A 22438-nucleotide genomic window follows, 5' to 3' on the forward strand; every position below is an offset into this window, starting at 1 on the left:
CATCAGGATTTTTGTCAGCAGAATGTAAAAATGCTCATCTGGTTTAAGTATTTAAGAAAGAACTGCAGATGCTGGGAAAATCGAAAGTAGATAAGAAATGCTGGAGAAACTCAGCGGGTGAGGCAGCATCTGTGGAGTGAAGGAATAGGTGACGTTTCGGGTCGAGACCCTTCTTCAGACTGATGAAGGGTCCTGCTTCTCCAGTCTCTCTGTAGAACAAGAGTCCTCAATGACAGCCAGTCTTGGTGTTGCTTTTCTGAGCCTGACTTTACGCTTTAGACTGGAGATATAGCATGGAACCAGGCCCTTCGTCCCACTGAGTTCACGCCAACCAGCAGTCACCCGTGCAGTAGTTCCATCCTACACACCAGGGACAATCCACAGAAGACAATTGACCTACAAAACCCGTACATCTTTGGATGTGGGAGGAAACCGGAGCACCCAGAGAAAACCCACACTGTCACGGGGTGAATGGAGAAACTCCGTACAGCACCTGTAGTCCGGCTCGAACCCGGGTCTCTGGCGCTATAAGGCAGCAACTCTACCACTGTGTCACCGTGCCCTCTGCTGTCCTTGTCCTCCTTGGTGGAAGATTTTGCAGGTTTAGTCACGATGCTGTTGGAGTAACCCAGCTTATCCAGTCTTTCTGCAGAACAAGTAATGGCAGGTACACAAAATTTGCTGGAGAAACTCAGCGGGTGAGGCAGCATCTATGGAGCGAAGGAAATAGGCGACGTTTCGGGCCGAAACCCTTCTTCAGAATGGCAGTGCATTTTGTACACAGAACATAGAAGAGTGCAGCACAACAACAGTCTCGTCAGCCCATAAAGTCTGTGTGAAACATGATGCCAAGTTAAACACATCTCCTCTGCCTGCACATGATCTATGTCCCTGCATACATCTACAATTATTAAGGGATTGGACAGGCTAGAAAGATGCAAAAACCTGGAATGTGGGAGGAAGCCTAAGATCTCGGGGAGAATGTACAAACTCTGTACAGACAAGCACCTGTAATCAGGATCGAACCTGGATCTCATGCGCTGTAAGACAGTAGCTCTACCGCTGCGCCACTGTGCCGACCATCTCTCTATTGTGCTTGGCAAGCATCTCAATGGCTCTTCTATTTACGATGGAAGTCCTGCCCTCGTTGAGCTTACCAAAATGCAGCACCTCATGCTTGTCTGAGTTAAATTCCATCTACAATTCCTTGGCTCATTTCCCCAGTTCATCTAGATCCTGTTTAGTTTAGTTTAGAGATACAGCATGGAAACAGGCCCTTCGGCCCATCGGGTCCGCGCCGACCAGCGATCCCCGCACATTAACACTATCTTACACCCACTAGGGACAATTTTTACATTTACCAAGCCAATTAACCTACAAACCTGTACGTCTTTGGAATGTGGGAGGAAACAGAAGATCTCGGAGAAAACCCACGCAGGTCACGGGGAGAAGGTAGATACTCCGTACAGACAGCGCCCGTAATCGGGATTGAAGAGACGGTTCTCGGGCGCTGCATTTGCTGAGAGGCAGCAACTCTACCGCTGCGCCACTGTGACTGCCTGTTGCAATCTTCGATAATCTTCACCATTCTCCACTATACTACTAATGTTAGTGAACTTACTAACCACGCCACCTCCATTCACATCCAAATCGTGAATGTCAATAAGAAACAACAGTGTATCCATCGCCCATCCCTGTGATACCTCACGTGTTACAGGCCTCCAGCCTGAACAACAACCCTTATAGTTTAGCTTAGTTTAGAGATATAGCATGGAAACAGGCCCTTCGGCCCACCGAGTCCTCGTCGACCACGATCACCGATACACAAATTCTACGTTCCCACTGTTGGGCGGAGTCCACAACCAGGTCACAGTTTAAGAATAAAGAGTAGGCCATTTAGGACTGAGATGAGGAAAAACTTATTCACCCAGAGAGTTGTGAATCGGTGGAATTCTCTGACACAGAAGTCAGTAGAGGCCAATTCACTGGATGTTTTCAAGAGAGCGTTAGATTTAGCTCTTGGGGCCAAAGGAATCAAGGAATATGGGGAAAAAGCCGGAATGGGGTACTGTTTTTAGATGATTAGCCATGATTAGCCTATTGAATAGCGGTGCTGACTCGAAAGGCCGAATGGCCTACACCTATTTTCTATGTTTTCCCTACATAACCATGTGCCTATCTAAAAGCTTAAATGCCACTATCGTATCCGCTTTCACCACCACCACCCTGGCAATGCGTTTCAGACACCCACTACCTTCACAGTAAAAAACTTGCTCCAAACTTCTAAAAGCTAGTCACCGCAGAGATGCTAGCTGACCCACTGAGTTATTCCAGTCTCTTTGTGTTTCTCTCAATATTCTAGCATCTGCAGTTCCCTGTTTCTTCATGTATGTTAGTTTTGTTACTGGACCTAGTTAGTAAATCACAAAATGGGAGTGCACATCCCCTCTGAGGAAGTTAAGAAGTTGAATTCAATTTAAAAACCAAAGAAAAAATAAGTTGATATCCCAGGCAGTTACTGAAGGTAGGCACAAAAAGCTTATGAACGTCTGAACTGAAAAGCTAATTATTTCATTCTGAAGATAGACACAAAGTGCTAGAGTAACTCAGCGGGTCAGACAGCATCTCTGGAGAAAAAGAATAGGTGACGTTTTGTGTCGAGACCCTTCTTCCAACTGAGATTCAGGGGAAAGGGAAATGAGCGATGTAGACAGCAATATAGAGAGATATAGAACAAATGAATGAAAGATATGCAAAAAAGCCACGATGATCAATGAAAGGTGGGGCTCACAATGGTCCATTGTTGGCTGTGTGCTAGGTGAAATGAGTTATACAGACAGTGAAACTCAACAGGGTGACAGTGAAAGTTGCACGGCGACTAAGATGGGGGAGGGATGGATAGTTAGGTGTGGCCCTTGTGTCTAAAGGGATCAGGGGGTATGGAGAGAAGGCAGGAACAGGATACTGAGTTGGATGATCAGCCATGATCATATTGAATGGCGGTTCAGGCTCGAAGGGCCGAATGGCCTACTCCTGCACCTATTTTCTATGTCTATGTTTCTATGAGAGGGAGGAACTGCAAATGTTACTTGAAGTTAGAGAAATCAATATTAATACTGCTGACAGACACAAAAAGCTGGAGTAACTCAGTGGGACAGGCAGCATCTCTGGAGAGAAGGAATGGATGACATTTTGGGTTGAGACCCTTCTTCAGAATACCGCTGGGTTGTAAGCTGCCCAAGCGAAATATGAGATGCTGTTCCTAAGATAGTTTAGCTTATGGGTCTGTCCCACTTACGCGACTTTTTCAGCGACTGCCGACACCCGTCATATGTCGTTGCAGGTTGCCGAAAATGTTCAACATGTTGAAAATCCAGCGGTGACCAGAAAGACGCTACGACTCTTTGGGCGACTGAGGAGACGACTCACGACCGTACAGGTAACACCCTGGCGACATGTCGCGGGGTGAAGCCTGTATGGTCTTGAGTAGTCGTCCAAAGAGTCGTACCTTGTTCTGATCGCTGCTGGGTTTTCAACATGTTGAGAATTTTCGGAGACCTGCAACGGCATATGACGGGTGCCGACAGTCGCTGAAAAAGTCGCATAAATGCGACAGGCCCATTAGTTTAGTTTTTCAGTTTAGTTTAATTTACCGCTCAATTGTCTGTTGTGCTGCTGCAAGTAAAACATTCATTGTTTTGTCTGGGACATATGAATATAAAACACTCTTCACTCTCTGTTCAAGAAGGAACTGCAGATGTTGGAAAATCGAAGGTTGACAAAAATGCTGGAGAAACTCAGCGGGTGAGACAGCATCTATGGAGCGAAGGAAATAGGCAACATTTCGGGCCAAAACCCTTCTTCAGACTGATGCAGGATGGGGTGGGGGGGTAGGTGGGAAGAAGAAAGGAAGAGGAGGAGCCAGAGGGCTGAGGGAGAGCTGAGAATGGGAGGAGACAGCAAGGACTACCGGAAATTGGAGATGTCAATGTTCAGCCCACCCTCTCTCTTCACTCTCTCTTCTGACGTACCAAGGTACAGTGAAAAGCTTTTTTTGCGTACTAACCAGTCGGCGGAAAGACTATACAAGACTATACAATCATGCCATCCATCGTGTACAGATACAGGATAAAGGGATTAACGTTTAGTGAGTGATAAAGTCCAGTAAGTCTGATTAAAGATAGTCCGAGGGTTTCCAATGAGGTATATAGTAGCTCACGCCGGCTCTCTAGTTGTTGATACAGCTGGGAAGAAACTGTCCCTGTGGGATATGTAGGCCGTGTTTTTACACAGGTGCCTGGAACGTGCTGTCAAGCTTGGCGGTGGAGGCAGATATGATAGCAACAATTAAGAGGCTTTAGATTGGCGTATGGATAAGGTTATAAGTTTATGTGATAGGAGTGAAATTAGGCCATTCGGCCCATCAAATCTACTCCGCCATTAAATCATCGCTGATCTATCTCTCCCTCCCAACCCCATTCTCCTGCCTTCTCCCCATAACCTCTGACACCCATACTAATCGAGAATCTATCTAGCGCTGCCTTAAAAATATCCACTGACTTGGCCTCCACAGCCTACTGTGGCAAATTCCACAGATTCACCACCCACTGACTAAAGAAATTTCCCCTCATCTCCTTTCTAATAGAACATCCTTTAATTCTGAGGCTATGACCTCTGATCCTAGACTCTCCCACTAGTGGAAACATCCTCTCCACATCCACTCTATCCAGGCCTTTCACTATTCTGTATGTTTCAATGAGGTCCCCCCTCATTCTTCTAAACTGCAGCGAGTACAGGCCCAGTGCCGACAAACGCTCATCATAGGTTAACCTACTAATTCCTGGGATCATTCTTGTAAACCTCCTCCAGGCCCTCTCCAGAGCCAGCACATCCTTCCTCAGATATGGGGCCCAAAATTGCTCACAATATTCCAAATGCAGCCTGACCAGCGCCTTATAGAGCCTAAGATATATACAGGGAAAGGAGGGATATGGACCATGTGCATGCGGATGAGGGTAGTTTAACAGCATCATCTTCAGCACAGACATTGTGGGATAAAGGACCTGGTCTTGTGCTGTGCGTTCCTGTGTTCTAAGAGTTAGTGGAACAATATCAACAGCATAAAAACAATCCCTTTAGCTGACTGACTCCACGCCGACCATCGATCACCCGTTCACACTAGTTCTATGTTATCCCACTATCTCAACCACTCCCTACACACTAGGATCGATTTACAGAGGCTAATTAACCTACCGACCCGCATGTCTTTGGGATGTGGGAGGAAACTGGAGCATCTGGAGGAAACCCATGTGGTCACAATGAGAACATGCAAACTCCACACAGGCAGCACCCAAGGTCAGGATCGAACCTGGGTCTTTGGTGCTGTGAGGCAGTGGCCCGATCATCTGTGCCACTGCCTTACCCTAAGTAGGGGTGGGTGTATAAGGATTGAACATGTTCTATTCAGAGAAGGTCAACAGGTTTAAGGGCGACACGGTGGCACAGCGGTAGAGTTGCTGCCACACAGCGCCAGAGACCCGGGTTCGACCCTGACTATGGGTGCTGTCTGTATGGAGCTTGTACGTTCTCCCCGTGACCGCGTGGGTCTTCTCCGGGAACTTTGCTTTCCTCCCACACTCCAAAGACGGTTTGAAGATTAATTGGCTTTGTTAAAAATCGCAAATTGTCCCTCGTGTGTGGGATAGCGCACCGGGTAATCGCTGGTCGGCACGGACTCGGTGGGTGGAAAGGGCCTGTTTCCGCGCTGTATCCCTAAAGTCCAAAGTCTAAAGGTGAACTGACACACTTGCTAAAGTGAAAGAATGAACCAGAGGAGATTGCAGAGCAGGGAGCAGGTTCCTGCAGGAGTGCGAGGAAATGGGGAGCAGGAGTTGAGTAAATAGATCGACGGTGAGTTTGTAGACGGAACTGTCTAAGTTACTTGAAACGTTTATAGGATGCTGCTCTTTGATTTCTGGGGGGAATGCGTGACAGAGGAGCGGGAGAAACAGCGACCGAGAGCAAATTCCTCAACATTAAAATGCTAGACCTGGGTAGCGATGTGAGACTATTTTACTTTGGGTGGGGGTTGGGAGGGAGTTCCAAAGTCCATATTGTTTATTACAGTACCTTAATTATTCTCAATTCGGGGAACAATGGCAGAGTGATATGTCATGTGGAATAGCAGAGTAGTTAAGCACTTCAAAGCATTCTCCCAGAGTATTTTGCTTTATTCATCAAGCCTTGTGGACATCCTTTATAGACCATGTTATTAACCTGCAAAAAGGCAACTGATGAGTTGGCTCTGGTGTTGATAGATAAAGGAAATATTGCAGGCCTCGTAATTCAGTTAACCTTGGACAATCAAAGAGTTAAGGTAACGCAGCACATTAGATGCTGAAAAGTGGTGCAGGTTCGGTCATGGATGGCTGCTTTCTGTGGGTCTGCAGCTAAGTATTAATTGGCTCCAGATTGAGACTATTCAGGTCAGTGTGGGCCGGTTCGCAACTGCTGGTTGTGGCGCTTCTGTTAAAAGCAGGGATAAGTACAAAACCTAATCAGATGTCATAATCGCTCAGGTAATCTCACCTCGGTTTAAAACAAAAGTAGCAATCGCATTCCTGGACCCAAAATCGGTGCGATTCACCTATTTAGCCACTTGCTCCACGCCTTTTACTTCAGCACTTTAGAGATACAGTGTGGAAACAGGACCTTCAGCCCATCGAACCCATGCTGACCAGCAATCACGTTTATTATATTGCTAACAGAGTACTATGTTTAGCTCAGTCTGAAGAAGGGTCTCGACCCGAAACGTCACCCATTCCTTCTCTCCAGATAGTAGGTACACAAAAAAATGCTGGAGAAACCCAGCGGGTGCAGCAGCATCTATGGAGCGAAGGAACTAGGCAACATTTCGGGCCGAAACCCTTCTTCACTCAGACCCTTCTCTCCAGAGATGCTCAACCTATGATGAGCGTTTGTCGGCACTGGGCCTGTACTCGCAGCTTTTTGTGTCTATCTCCATTGTAAACCAGCATCTGCAGTTCCCTCCGACACATGTCTGAAGAAGGGTCTCGACCCAAAACGTCACCCATTCCTTCTCTCCAGAGATGCTGCCTGTCCCGCTGAGTTACTCCAGCTCTTTGTGTCTATTTTCTTTACACATTCTGTTGTGCGGCTGCAAGTAAGAATCTCATTGTTCTGTTTAGGACATGTGACAATAAAACACTTTAGACCCTTGACCCACCAGGTCTGCACCGACCAGCGATCCACATACACTAGCACTATCCTACTCACTAGGGGCAATTTTCCCAAGCAGCCAATTAACCTAAAAAAACTGCACGTCTTTGGAGTGTGGGAGGAAACTGGAGCACCCAGGGAAAGCCCACGTGGTCATAGGGAGAACGTACAAACTCCATACAGACAGCACCCATAGTCAGGATCGAACCCAGGTCCCTGGCATTGTAAAGCAGCAACTCTATGGCAATATTTTGATTCTGGATTGCGATACTTGTCTTCACAACGTCAGTGCTATGTAAACCACTGGCTATTAAGATCTTTGGTGATTGCCTGAGAATGTTATGTCTTATATTTAAACATTAACAAAGACTTAAGGGCCTGTCCCAATTGGCGATTTTTGGTCAGCGACTGTTGGCATCATTGACTGAAGTATCAGGCCACTGGAAAAGTCGCGGTGTGACACGGCGGTGAGGCGGCGTGATGTGGCGTGATGTGGCGTGATGACATATTGGGCGCGCGATGTTTCCTCAAGTGTCGCGACATTTATTTTATCGCCGCTGGATTTTGAAATGTTCAAAATCTTTCAGGGACCCTAATACGTCAGTCAATGACACTGGCAGTCGTCGAAAAAACGCCAAGTGGGACAGGCCCTTAGCGTTCACTAAAATAGGACTAATCTTCCATCAGAAAATATACATTGTGCAAAAATCACTGCCATTATTTGAAGGTTAGCCCAGGCACAACTACAAAATAGTCCCAATACAAACATTAAAAGTGGTTAGATTGACCTCACATTGGCCATTGAGACAATGGGTGACCCTGGAGTGACTTCAATGTGGTCATAAAGTGACAATGGTGTGACAAAATGGTGATTAAAGATAACAACAATGGGCTTGGTACGATAACGGCATTTATGAGGCTTTTAGTGCAGGAAGGAACTGCAGGTGCTGGTTTAAACTGAAGATAGACACAAATTGCTGGAGTAACTCAACGGGACAGACAACATCTCTGGAGAGGAGGAATGGGTGACGTTTCAGGTCGAGACCTCTTGTCAGAAGGGTCTCTTGTCAGAAGGGTCTTGACCCGAAATGTCACCCATTCCTTCTCTTTAAGAAGCTTGTAGATGGGAGCCTGGATATGCAGATAATGGAGGAATATGGACCTTGTGCAGACAGAGGAGGCTTGTTTATCTTGTCTAAATCAGTCTGAAGGACGGTCTTCTTTTTGTGCCAACCTACAAATCGGTACACCTTTGCAGTGTGGATGGAAACCAGAGCACCCAGAGAAAACCCACGCAGTCCCAGGGAGAATGTGCAAACTCCATACAGACAGCACCCACAGTTCGGTCCCATAGTCTGAAGGAGGATCTGGACCTGAAACGTTATATATCCATGCTCTCCAGCGATTACCACCTGACCAGCTGAGTTACTCCAACATTTTGTGTCCTTTTGCTTCATGAAAGTTGCAATGAGGTTCTCACACTTCAATGTTTCCCTGAGATTCATGTTCATGTGATAGGAGCAGAATTAGGCCATTTGGCCCGTTGTCTACTCTGCTATTGAATCATGGCTGATCTATCTTTTCCTCTTAACCCCATTCTCCTGCCTTCTCACCATAACTCTTGACACCTGTACTAATCAAGAATCTATCTACCTCTGTCTTTAAAAAATATCCATTCACTTTGCCACCACAGAATTCCACACATTCATCACCCTCTGATTAAAGAAATTCATCCTCATCTCCTTCCTAAAGGAACATCCTTTAATTCTGAAACTATGACCTCTGGAGCTATGACTCTCCCACTAGTGGAAACATCCTCGCCACAACCACTTTATCCAGGCCTTTCACTATTCAGCACGTTTCAATGAGGTCCCCCCTTATCTTTCCAAACTCCAGCGAGTACAAGCCTAGTGCCATAAAAGATGCACCACACTGCAGAAACCTGGCTGTTGGAGTGAACAAAATTAGCACTGGGTAAGCCCGAGAAAAATACAGGTAACACCAAAAAGCTGGAGTAACTCAGCACGTCAGACAGCATCTCTGGAGGAAAAGGAACAGGTGACTTTTCAGGTCGAGACACCTTCTGCAGACTCTGAAGTCTGAAGTCCGAAGAAGAGTCTGGATCTGAAACGTCACCTATTCCTTTTCTACAGAGATGCTGTCTGACCCGCTGAGTTACTCCAGCTTTTTGTGTCTATCTTCGGCTTAAAGCAGCATTTGTATTTCCTTCCCACACTGAAAAATACAGGTAGCTCTGTCACTAACCAGCTGATTCTGAGAAGGCTGCTGTACCAGACAACCCTGTGTAAGTTGTCAAAGATCACCAGTCTAGATTTACATTCTTCCCTATCACCCGAGTGCAAGAATTCACATTGTTGAAAAGCGGTTTTCAAGATCAGTTTTACAAATGAAACTAGGAAATGTGTTAACGTTATGGTGACTCTTCAGTCAGCCTGAGGTCAATTATGGTCATCCCATAACTACATACAAACGCACTGCAGTACAGCACAGAAATAGGCCCTTCGGCCCACAATGTCCGTGCTGAACACAATGTCATGTTTAGTTTGGTTTAGTTTAGACATACAGCGCGGAAACAGACCCTACTGCCCACCGAGTCCACGCCGATCAGCGATCTCCGCACACTTACACACTATCCGACACACACTAGGGACAATTTACAATTATACCAAGCTAATTAGGTTTTTACAAACCTGTGCGTCTTTGGATTGTGGGAGGAAACCGAAGATCCCGGAGAAAACCCACGCGGTCACAGGTGGAACGTACAAACTCTGTGTTGTCGAGCACCCGTAGTCAGGGTTGAACCTGTGTCTCTGGCGCTGTGAGGCAGCAACTCTACCGCTGCACCACCGTGCCAAGGGGCCAAGTTAAACTAATCTCTCCTGCAGGCACGTAATTCATAACCCTCCATATCCTGCATATCCACCTTGAATGGCACTATCCACCACACCCCCTGGCAACATGTACCAAGTACCCACCTCTCTTTGTGTATAAAACATGCCCCGCATTTCTCTTTTAAACTCTGCCCCTCTCATCTTAAAGCTACGCCCTCTTGTCTTTGGCATTTACATTGTCCATCCCTAATGTTATATTTCCACAACATATCAGAGAATATAGAACAGGGCAGATAGACACAAAGTGCTGGAGTAACATCAATGGGTCAGGCAGCATCTCTGGAGACAAAGGACAGGTGACGTTTTGGGTCGAGACCCTTTATCAGACTGACGATGGCTTCCATCCTGAAACGTCACCCATCCATGTTCCCCAGAGATGCTGCTTGTGATCTGCTGAGTTACTCCAGCACTTTGTGTCTATCTTTGGTATAAAACAGTTCCTTTCGACACATAGAGAACAGTGCAGCACAGGAGCAGGCCCTGGCCCATTACGCCTGCATCAATTGTCAAGATAAACTCTGTAGAGGAAGGAACTGCAGATAGACACCAAATGCTGGAGTAACTCAGTGAAACAGGCAGCATCTCTGATACCTGTCCTGTCCCACTGAGTTCCTTCAAACACAAGGATGCTGGTTTAAACCGAAGATAGACACAAGATGCTGGAGTAACTCAGCAGGACAGGCAGCATCTTTGGAAACAAGGAATGGGTGACGTTTCAAGTCGAGACCATTCTTCAGACTGGACTAAAGAAGGGTCTCGACCCAAAACAAAACCAATTCCTTCTCTCCAGAGATGCTGTCTGTCCCGCTGAGTTACTCCAGCCTGAGGAGACTAAATAAGGTCCATCTGTCTCCTCAGATCCTGGTGAACTTCTACTGCTGCACCATCGAGAGCCTCCTTACCAACTGTATCACAGTATGGTATGGCAACTGCTCTGTCTCCGACCAGAAAGCACTGCAGAGGGTGGAGAAAATTGTCCAATGCATCACCGGTTCCTCACTCCCCTCCATTGAGTCTGTCCAAAGCAAGCGTTGTCTGCGAAGGGCGCTCAGCATCGCCAAGGACTGCTCTCACTCCAACCACAGACTGTTTACCCTCCTACCATCCGGGAGGCGCTACAGGTCTCTCCGTTGCCGGACCAGCAGGTCCAGGAACAGCTTCTTCCCTACGGCTGTTACATTACTTAACTACGTACCTCGGTGTTTGTCAGTCACCTCCCCCCCCCCCCCCCCCCCCCGGACACTCCTTCCCCCAAGAAACTATTACGACTGTATGTACGTGTATATATTTATTGCTCATTATTCTATGTTGGCTCTTCTGGGTGAGTTGCTAACTGCATTTCGTTGTCTCTGTACTGTACACTGCACAATGACAATAGAGATTGAATCTGAATCTGAATCTGAATCTTTTTGTGCCTATCTTTGGTTTTAACCAGCATCTGCAGTTCCTTCCCACAGATTTGTGGGTTAATTGGCAAATGATTGCCAAAGATTCAAGGATTGAATTATTCACTGATACTTTATTGAGGTACAGTGACATTCTTTGTCTTGTACTCAATTCATAAAGGACTCAAGGAGTCGCCACGATTTTCATTAGTGGTTCCTCTTTGTTCTCAGCATCTCTGCCCTCGTTATCAGGCTGTTATCAGGCATCCTACCACAATCAGCGAGCAGTCGTGAATTACTATCTTCATCATTAGTGACCCTTGGACTATCCTTGATCGGACTTTACTGGCTTTACCTTGCACTAAAAAACATTATTCCCTTATCATGTATCTATACACTAAATGGTTCGATTGTAATCAGGTATTGTCTTTCCGCTGACTGGATAGCACGCAGCAAAAGCTTTTCACTGTACCTCGGTACACGGGACAATGAACTAAAGTGGTTAACTGATTATAAACACAAAATGCTGGGGTAATTCAGCGGGACAGGCAGCATCTCTAAATAGAAGGAGTGGGTGGAATAAGGAATAAGGAATAGGAAGGAATTAACTGGGAACTAATGAGCAGGGATGTAATGTTAAGGCTCCAGAAGGGTGCTGTCTGTACGGAGTTTGCACGTTCTCCCCGTGACCGCGTGGGTTTTCTCCGGGTGCTCCGGTTCCTTCCAACACTGCAAAGACGTAGAGGTTAGTAAGTTAATTAGCTTGGTAAACATTGTTAATTGTCCCATGTGTGGGTAGGATAGTACTAGTGGTGAGGGTGATCGCTGGTCGGCGCGGACTCGGTGGACAAAGGGCCTGTTTCAGTGCTGCATCTCAATTTTAAAAAAAGACGCTGCATGGTCTGTTGAGTTTTCCAACACTGATATTTGTGCATTGAGTAAAGTCAAAACATACTTTAGACCAAGTGCTGGTAAATGGGAATAGTATTGATATGGGGAGAAAGCAGGAATGGGGTACTGATGTTGGATGATCAGCCATGATCATACTTAGTTTAGTTTAGAGATAGAGCGTGGAAACAGGCCCTTTCGGCTCCCCGGGTCCACGCCAGCCAGCGATCTCGGCACATTAACACTATCCTACCTCCACTGGAGAAATTTATTTTACATTTACCAAGCCAATTAACCTACAAGCCTGCACGTCTTTGGAGTGTGGGAGGAAACCGAAGACCTCGGAAAAAACCCATGCAGGTCACGGGGAGAACATACAAACTCCGTACAGGCAGCACCCGTAGTCGGGATCGAACCCGGGTCTCCTGCATTTGCTGTAAAGCAGTAACTCTACCACTGCGCCACTGTGCCGCCGACTGGTGATGCTGGTTTGAAGGGCCAAATGGTCTATTCCTGCACCTATTTTCTATGCTTCTATGATACTTGATGGTCAGCATGGACATGGCTGGCTGCAGGCTCTGTTTCTGTGCTCCAAGACTCTTGTTCAGCTGAACAACACGTAACCTTGTACTTGGTGCTGGAGCAACCCAGTGGGTCAGGCAGCATCTGTGGAGACAGACACAGAAAACTGCAGATGCTAGAATCTTGAGTTAAATACAAAGTGCTGGCGGAACCCAGCGGGTCAGGCAGCATCTGTGGATGTAGACTGAAAGATTGCATCCTGCTCATTAGATCTTCAATCTTTCCCTGACACAGGCCACCATATCACCTTGTCTGAAGTCAGCTACCATCATCCCTGTCCCTAAGAAGCCAGCCATAAACAGTGTCAATGACTACAGACCAATTGCATTAACATCAGTAGTCGTGAAATGCCTTGAAAGACTAATTTCACAGCACATCAAAGCCAGCCTCCCTCCAAAACTTGACCCTCATCAGTTTGCGTATAGAGCAAACAGATCGACGGAGGATGCCATCGCCACTGCCCTCCACACCAAAGATCCTACTGAGCCATCTGGAACACCTGGGGAACCATGTAAGGATTCTTTTTATTGACTATAGCTCAGCTTTTAATACGATCATCCCTGACATACTAATCAACAAGATGTCGGACTTAGACTTCCCCTCTCTCACCTGCACCTTTCTCACTAACCGCCCACAAACAGTCAGTATGGGCCCCCACTGCTCCTCCAGCCTCACTCTCAGCACTGGTTCTCCACAGGGCTGTGTGCTGAGTCCACTCCTCTATGCTCTGTACACTTATGACTGCACTCCCATCCACTCCACAGACTCCATTATTACATTCGTGGATGACACCACGGTGGTCAGTCTCATATCAGGAGGAGACGAGGCAGCGTACAGAGACGAGGTCCTGAAGCTGTCAGAGTGGTGTTTTGCAAACTGCCTGGCACTCAACATCAGCAAAACAAAGGAAATGGTCATCGACTACAGAAGGCACAGAGTGGACCCTGCCCCGCTCCACATCAACGGGGACTGTGTCGAGAGAGTTTCCTCCTTCAAATTCCTGGGAACGCACATCGCGGAGAACCTCTCCTGGTCTGCCTACGCTTCAGCGGTGGTAAAAAAAACGAGCAGTGATTGCACTTCCTGAAAGTGCTGGAGAAGAACAGTCTAGAGGGGAAGCTGCTGGCGACCTTCTACCGCTCCACCATCGAGAGTGTGCTGGCATATTGTATCACAGTGCGGGATGCCGGCCTCTCACCAGCAGACAGGAGAGCCCTGCAGAGAGTGATCAAAACTGCCCAGAGAATCATCGGCTGCCCTCTTCCTTCCCTGGAAGACATCTCCAGCTCTCGGTGCCTCTGTAGAGCCAGGAAGATGATCAAAGACCCCTCCCATCCTGAGCAGTTCCTGTTCAACCTCCTGCCCTCTGGCAGGCGGTACAGGTGCGTCAAAAGCCGGGCAAACAGACTAAAGAACAGTTTCTTTCCCAGGGTCATCAGAACTCTAAATTCCTCAAATATCCACATGACATGAGAGATGCTGTCAAGTCAAGTCAAGTCAAGTCAAGTCAAGTTTATTTGTCACATACACATACGAGATGTGCAGTGAAATGAAAGTGGCAATGCTCGCGGACTTTTGTGCAAAAGACAAACACCAAAACAACCAAACAAATTATAAACACAATCATAACACACATATTCTTTTACATAATAAATAATGGAAGGAAAACGTTCAGTAGAGTTTGTCCCTGGTGAGATAGGCGTTTACAGTCCGAATGGCCTCTGGGAAGAAATTCCTTCTCAACCTCTCCGTTCTCACCGCATGGCAACGGAGGCGTTTGCCTGACCGTAGCAGCTGGAACAGTCCGTTGCAGGGGTGGAAGGGGTCTCTCATGATTTTGTTTGCTCTGGAGTTGCACCTCCTGTTGTATAGTTCCTGCAGGGGGGTGAGTGACGTTCCCATAGTGCGTTCGGCCGAACGCACTACTCTCTGCAGAGCCTTCTTGTCCTTGGCAGAGCAATTCCCAAACCAGATGGTAATGTTCCCGGACAAGATGCTTTCCACCGCCGCTGCGTAGAAGCACTGGAGGATCCTCGGAGACACTCTGAATTTCCTCAATTGCCTGAGGTGGTAAAGGCGCTGCCTTGCCTTACTCACGAGTGCTGAGGCGTGTGATGCCCATGTCATATCCTCAGAGATGTGGACTCCCAGATATTTAAAACAGTTCACCCTATCCAGAGGATCCCCATTTATCCTCAATGGAGTGTACGTCCTCGGATGATGTGCTCTCCTAAAGTCCATGATCAGCTCCTTCGTTTTTTTGATGTTCAAGAGGAGGCTGTTATCCTGGCACCAGAGTGCTAGATCAGCCACCTCCTCCCGGTAGGCCTTCTCATCATTGTCTGAGATCAGGCCCACCACCACAGTGTCATCAGCAAACTTAATTATTGAATTGGAGCTGAACCTAGCCACACAGTCATGTGTGTACAGGGAGTACAATAGGGGGCTGAGGACACAACCCTGGGGCGATGCTGTGCTCAGGGTGAGGGACTTCGATGTATTCCCTCCCATCTTGACTACCTGGGGCCTGGCGGTGAGAAAGTCCAGGACCCAGGCACACAGGGAGGTGTTGAGCCCCAATTCCATTAGCTTCCCGACCAGTCTGGTGGGGACTATCGTGTTGAAGGCTGAACTGTAGTCTATGAACAGCATCCTCACGTAGCCCCCTTCTGGCTGTCCAGATGGGAGAGAGCGGTGTGCAAGACCTGGGAGACCGCATCGTCCGTGGACCTGTTCGGACGGTATGCGAACTGCAACGTCATTCATCCATTCACTATAAAACAGACCACTCAGCTAATATTTCCTCTTTTTAAAATTCTTTTAGAGTATCTATTACATTTAAAGTGCAATATTCTCCCAGTGCAATGTTCTACCTAGGTTTGACAAATATAATGTATCTACTATTTTAAGCAGTTGAATAGTGTATTGGATGTGTTGGATGTGTGTTTATCTTGTTTTAACACGTTTTGGTTGCACTGATCAGGAGTAGCTCTCCTAATTTCATTGTATTCCTAAGTACAATGACAATAAAGACTTATTATTATTATTATTATTATTATTATTATTATTATTATTATTAAAGAACTGCAGATGCGCTAGAATCCTGAGCCAAACACAATGTGCTTGGAAGAACTCAGCGGGTCAAGCAGCAACTGTGGAGGGAGATACAAGGAACTGCAGATGTTGAAATCTTGATCTAAACACAAAGTGCTGGAGGAACTCAGCCGGTCAAGCAGCATCTATGGACAGAGATGCAAGGAACTGCAGATGCAAGAATCCTGAGCCAAACACAAAGTGCTGGAGGAATTCAAAGAGAATGGACAGACGAAGTTTCGGGTCGGGACCCTTCTTTCAGACGGTTGAAGCCAAGTTGCTCATATGTTCGGACCGAGGTTTACTGTTCCTGCTGCCCAAGTGATTTGACTCATCGCATGAGACTCCGAGAATATAAATTAAAACCCAATACGCTGTTGATAGAGTGCAGACTAGGGCTGATATTGTTTTATTGCACTGATTAGATTCCATTCTTCAATTAGGAAGGGCTTTATTACTTTCCCCTGTTCTCCAACCAAAATTCTAAATTACTGAGATAATTTACTTTGCGCTGATCACAAAATGATGCTCCGTCCGAGAATCGAATTTGGATTGCAAAGCCTCGTGATTGATAGAGCAGGAAGGACCATCGTATTCCCAATGAGACGCGAGCTAATCAACTGCCCTGCCACAAATGAAACAATCAAAATACTCATTTGTTACACAAATATTCCTGTCAAACAACCATTAGGGCTGAAACACAGCTGCTGCTAATTGCCTAGACATTGGACAGCACCCATTTCTGAAATGCTGAAACATGGCTGCAGCTAGCACACACACACACACACACACACACACACACACACACACACACACACAGACACACACACAGACACACACACACACAGACAGGACAACCAAAGATAGACGCAAAAAGCTGCAGTAACTCAGCGGGACAGGCAGCATCTCTCGAGAGAAGGAATGGGTGACGTTTCGGGTCAAGACCCTTCTTCAGATGACGACCAGATGCCCCTATAAGAAATAACGCAAAGCCAGGCAAAATCTTATTACAGGGCATAGTTTGAAAAGGTGAGAGGGGTAAAGTTTGAAGGAGATTAGTTTTTTCTACACAGAGGGTTGGCAGTAGAGTTGCAGCCTCACAGCACCAGAGACCCTGGTTCGATCCTGACTATGAATGCTGTCTGTACGGAGTTTGTACGTTTGCCCCATCACTGCATGGGTTTTCTCCGGGTGCTCCAGTTTCTTCCCACACTCTGAAGACATACAGGTTTGTAGGTTAGAGTGTGCGGGGATCGCTGGTCGGCGCGGACCCGGTGGGCCGAAGGATGTGTTTCCGTGCTGTATCTCTAAACTAAACTAAGCAAATGGGAGGTGGAGGCTACAGGGCATTCATTCTATTTGCTCAAAGAATATGCTCATCCTAACCATTTGAGATACAGGAGAGTTCGGGACAGTGGTAGAGTTGCTGTCTTCCAGCGCCAGTGACCCGGGTTCGATCCTGACTACGGGTGCTGTCTGTACGGAGTTTGTACTTTTGCCCCAACACTGCGTGGGTTTTCTTCGGGTGCTCCGGTTTCTTCCCACACTGCAAAGATGTACAGGTTTGTAGGTTAATTGGCTTTCGTAAAAATTGTAAAAAGTCCCTAGTGTGCAGGATAGTGCTAGTGTACGGGGTAATCGCTGGCCGATGAGGACTCGGTAGGCAGAAAGCCTACTTCCGCGCTGTATCTCTAAAATCTAAAGTTACAATATGAGCCAAGGTATATTCACCCTACTGATTATAACTGAGGAGCAGAGAATCTTTAGAATATGTACCCAATGGTAAAATCTGAGTCCCTCAAGTGAGATGTCACTTGGTAGAAAATATGGAGACGTTTTATGAAGTTACTTAAGTAATTAGATCAGAGGTCCATTCATCCATGTGTTTACTAAGTGAAATGTCCCATCCAAGTTGGAAATGTGGGTGGTTAATGTGTCCCCTGTATTTCCATGTTGACTATTGAAGTAAAGGTGGCACGGTGGCGCAGCGGTAGAGTTGTCGCTTTACAGTGCCAGTGTCCCAGGTTCGATCCTGACTATGGGTGCTGTCTGTACGGAGTTTGCACTTTTTCCAAATGACCTGCAGAAATTCAGTGAAAGGAGACCATGTTTTGAAAAACTTATCTGCTTTTTCAGCCAAGACAAGCCCAATGTTTTCTAAATGTAGTGTCTCGGACATGTCAGTAATCCACATCTTCACTGTGGGAACTGTTGTCTTTTTCCAAAATTTGAGTGTAAGTTTTTTCGCAGTTATTAGGCCGTAGTCAAGGAAACGTCTTTGAAATATTGTTAACTTAGAACAAGCCTCTGACATACCTAATGTTATCGGGTTTTGTATCTGATTCCAGTTAAGTTTCAAGTATTTTAGAGAAGATATCAAATATTCCCCTCCATATGTTTTGTATCTTTATACAAGCAGCAAAGGAATGGGTTAAAGTCACTTCTTGGAGGTGACATTTATCACAAATAGGGGAGACAGTTGGGAAGATCTTATTCAATTTAGTCTTTGAATAGTAAAGTTTATTAGTAAGATTAAACGAGAACTTACCAGTTTGAAGTTTGATCGTTATTTTATGAGGAGTAACGTTAAGGGATTACGTGAAGAACCCCGCCAGGACGCATGCATGTCATTCCTCAAAGCAGCGGTGTGAAATCACAGATAACTGTAATAACTAAACATAGTAAGATTAGAGAAGAGATACCAGTTGAGTATATGATCAATGGTGGGAGCGAAGGGCACGTATTCCCTCAACGTTACTCCTCATAAAATAAAGACCAAACTTCAAACTGGTAAGTTCTCGTTTAATCTTACTATTTTACTTCGGAGTCACGTGAGTGACTACGTGAAGATTTTAAAGCTCTGATTTCATGCCGTGGAAACTAGTCCATGCATCACATCTGCCTTGATTATGGTGAGAATAGTGTTAACATTATTAGACATCAATACGATATTGAAAACCCAATGATAAATATATAAAGACCAAATTATAGCCCCTATTTATGGGGTAAATTATATTACAGAACTTAAAATTGTTTCTGCAAATGTTCCAGGTTTAATGACTGGTTTGTTATAAAATCGTTGGAAAGTTTTCTTCGTTGACCATCCTGCTGTCTTGAGGATTTTGTCCATAGGAACATCCAACTTCATAGCTGCCGATGTAGCGGCAGCCCTGGTGGAGTGAGATTTAAAATGCTAGTGTCTACTCCAGCCTTATTAGGACCTGTTTTAGCCATCTGGAGATGGTCTGGACTGTCACTGTTTTGAGTGGCTGTTTGTAGCTGATTAAAAGTGACATTTCTTTCCCTCTGATGATCTTAGTATACTCCGTATATAATAGTAAGTGTTACAATACAGAGACGATCATCTGTCGGGTATGCCCTGAATTCTGTTTTTAGGCCTGCTGACCCCTGTCTGTTCTGTTTGACTAATTCATTGATGTGAAAAGTTAAATTTCCAGATGAAATAGTCATGTTGTCCAGCCTTAGGTTCTGTAGTGACTGGACCCTTTGTGCCGTGACCAAGGCCATCAGCATGACTGTTTTCATAGTCAGTTTCTGTAGGGACAGAGCTGTAGCTGGAGACCAGTTTCTTAACATGGTCAGTACAATGGTCAGTACAATGCTCACATCCCATATTTGGGAGTACCTGGTTCTTGGGGGATTAACATTAAAAATGCCCCTCATGAGTTTGGTTACCAGGGTGTGTCCCAACAGAATGCCGCTCTGTTCCTTGCCACAGGTATGTTGACAGAGCACTTCTGGCGCAGTTGATGGCACTATGACTGAGCCTCTCATCATAATGGAGGCTTGCCAGGAATTCCAGAACAGACGGGATGTTCATAGATCTGTGGGTGATCTTTCCTTTGTTACTGGATGGACCAGTAAATTAGGTCTATGATGGATGGTGATGCATGGTTCTAATACCATGTCTAGTATCATGTGGAACCATGGTTGAGTAGGCCAATCGGGTACTATCAAAATACCAGACGCAGAGTCTTGCTGTATTTTCCTTAATACCCGACTGAAAGGAGGGAATGCATAAATAAACAAATTCCCCCAATGCCGCTGCCCCAGGGTCTGGATCCCATGAAACATAATTTGATAACTGAGCCTGGATGCGAAAAGATCGATATCTGGTGTTCCATACCGTTCTGTAATTTCAGCAAATACATTTTTATCCAACATCCATTCAGTGTTTTCATTGAATTTGCGTGACCTGGTGTCTGCCACTGAATTTAGTTTACCTGGTAAGTAGGTAGCTGATATCCAAAATATCTCTCTGGATACACCATTGCCAAATTGTGTTGGCCAGATTGTCACATGATGTCGATTTGTTTCCACCCATATGGTTGATATATGCTACCACGGTGGTATTGTCAATTTGTAATCTAACATGCTGGTGATATAACCCAGAACAATATGACTTAAGGCCATGGAATGCACTTAACATTTCCAGGTAGTTTATGCCCAGTGTTTGTAATAATGATGCCTCCTGTGCATTCCATCTCCCTCCACAGCTGGAGATGGAATTGGTAGCACCCCAACCAAGTGCACTGGCATCAGTTTGTAGCACCATAGACGGGTCGCTGATAATTATTGGATTGGAACAATACCTGATGTTATGTTCCCACCATTTTAGTTCCATTATGGCCTCTGTTGGTAGCTTCATTGGTCTGTCAAAATGGCCACCATTAATTTTGAGTGCTCTTATTTTTGCTCTTTGTAAATTTCGATAGTGTAAAGGTCCGAATTGTGTGGCTGGAAATGCAGCCACTATCTTCACAATTATTCTAGCTACCAGTCTAATGGATGGTTTGGTGATGTCAATGATTTCGCTACAAGCCTCTATTAAGGTTGTACCTTTTCTTTCGGCAAAGTCACTGACATGAGAACTGAGTTAATGATGAACCCCACATAATCCATTTTTGTTGAATGCGTCAATTTAGACGTAACTGGATGGATGATAAACCCCAGTTTTTCAAATAACTGTTTTGTGGCTGTTACCGCTTGTTTAGCCAATTCCAAAGTTTTGCCAACAATAAGTATGTCATCTAGATATGCCATTACCATGTGTTTTTGTTTCCGCAGTAACGCTAGGGCTGGTTTCAACATTTTTTGTGAACAGCCTGGGGGCTGATGTTAGGTAGTGCCCTGTAGTCAAATCGATGATGATGCGGCAACCACCATCTTTCTTGTTTTTATAAAGATGTTGGACACGAATTCCTGTGATTCATGTTGGGTTTTCTCAATTACTCCTTTTTTATATAGCCGTTGTAGTTCAGCATGTGCTTTAGATTTTTCTATGCCTGTGAGCATGAACATTCGGTTCGGTACATGCTGAACTGGAGGGTTATGTTTTTGTATAAATTCTATGGTATAACCCTGGATACTGCTTAGAATGTAAGTGTCGGTAGTTAACTTATTCCATGCATCCAAATAATATCGTAATCTCCCACCAACTTCCATGCTCCCTTTAATTCTTAAGGAACCAGACCCACCTACCTCCATGGTTACCAGTGGTAGGTGTGTTATTTCTTCGGCATCCTCCGTGGACGTTGAGGCGCCGTTGTCTGGGTCTGTAGTTGGGTTGGTGTTGAGGGCTTGCGCATTTTCCAGGACGGTCGGTCTGGGCCATGGCCTAAAAAAGACCGATGTTGGGTGTTCCTGGTTTTTGCGCTTGCTCCAGTTTGTCTTGGCCGACTGGGGGTCCGTAGGGTTGATATATTTGGCCGTTGTAGCTTTTGGATGTTGCTTTTATGAGCCCCAGGGTTTTCGCCTCTTCGTCAAGTTCTTTGACTTGTTTTGATAAATCCCCTCCAAATAGTAGTACAGGTGCACAACCTTTTATCCGAAGATCCAAATAACGAAAACCTCCGAATAGCGACATTTTTTCAGTCCTTGAAGAAAGGTCCTTGAAAACGTTCACCGAGGGCGGCCCGCAGAGGTGACAGCGGAACCTCCGGTCGGTCCTCAAAGAAAGGGGAACTAAATCCCCATTCATAAAAGAGAAGGTGAGGGTATATTGCGCGGGAGGGTTAATAATTGACAATCTGCTGCTGCCTGCCTGCTGAATTTAAAAGTTCCCACGGTAGACATGATACACAGTGTATCGTGAGTCTTGCATGAGAACCTTTTAACTCAGCGGGCAGGCAGCAGCAGATTGTCGCTCCCTTCAGTTTCACCCCACCTACACCCCTCTGCTTCCCGGCCATATGTGTGACCCCTTCCCTCCCCTATCCAGCTCCCCGCCCATTGCACCGGCGCGGGGGTTTTGCACTGTCTTCACGTCGGAGCTAGTGCCAATCACCGGAGACGTCAGGACCAACGGGACACCGACTG

The sequence above is a fragment of the Leucoraja erinacea genome, chromosome 34, assembly GCF_028641065.1.
Source record: "Leucoraja erinacea ecotype New England chromosome 34, Leri_hhj_1, whole genome shotgun sequence".
NCBI lineage: Eukaryota > Metazoa > Chordata > Chondrichthyes > Rajiformes > Rajidae > Leucoraja > Leucoraja erinaceus.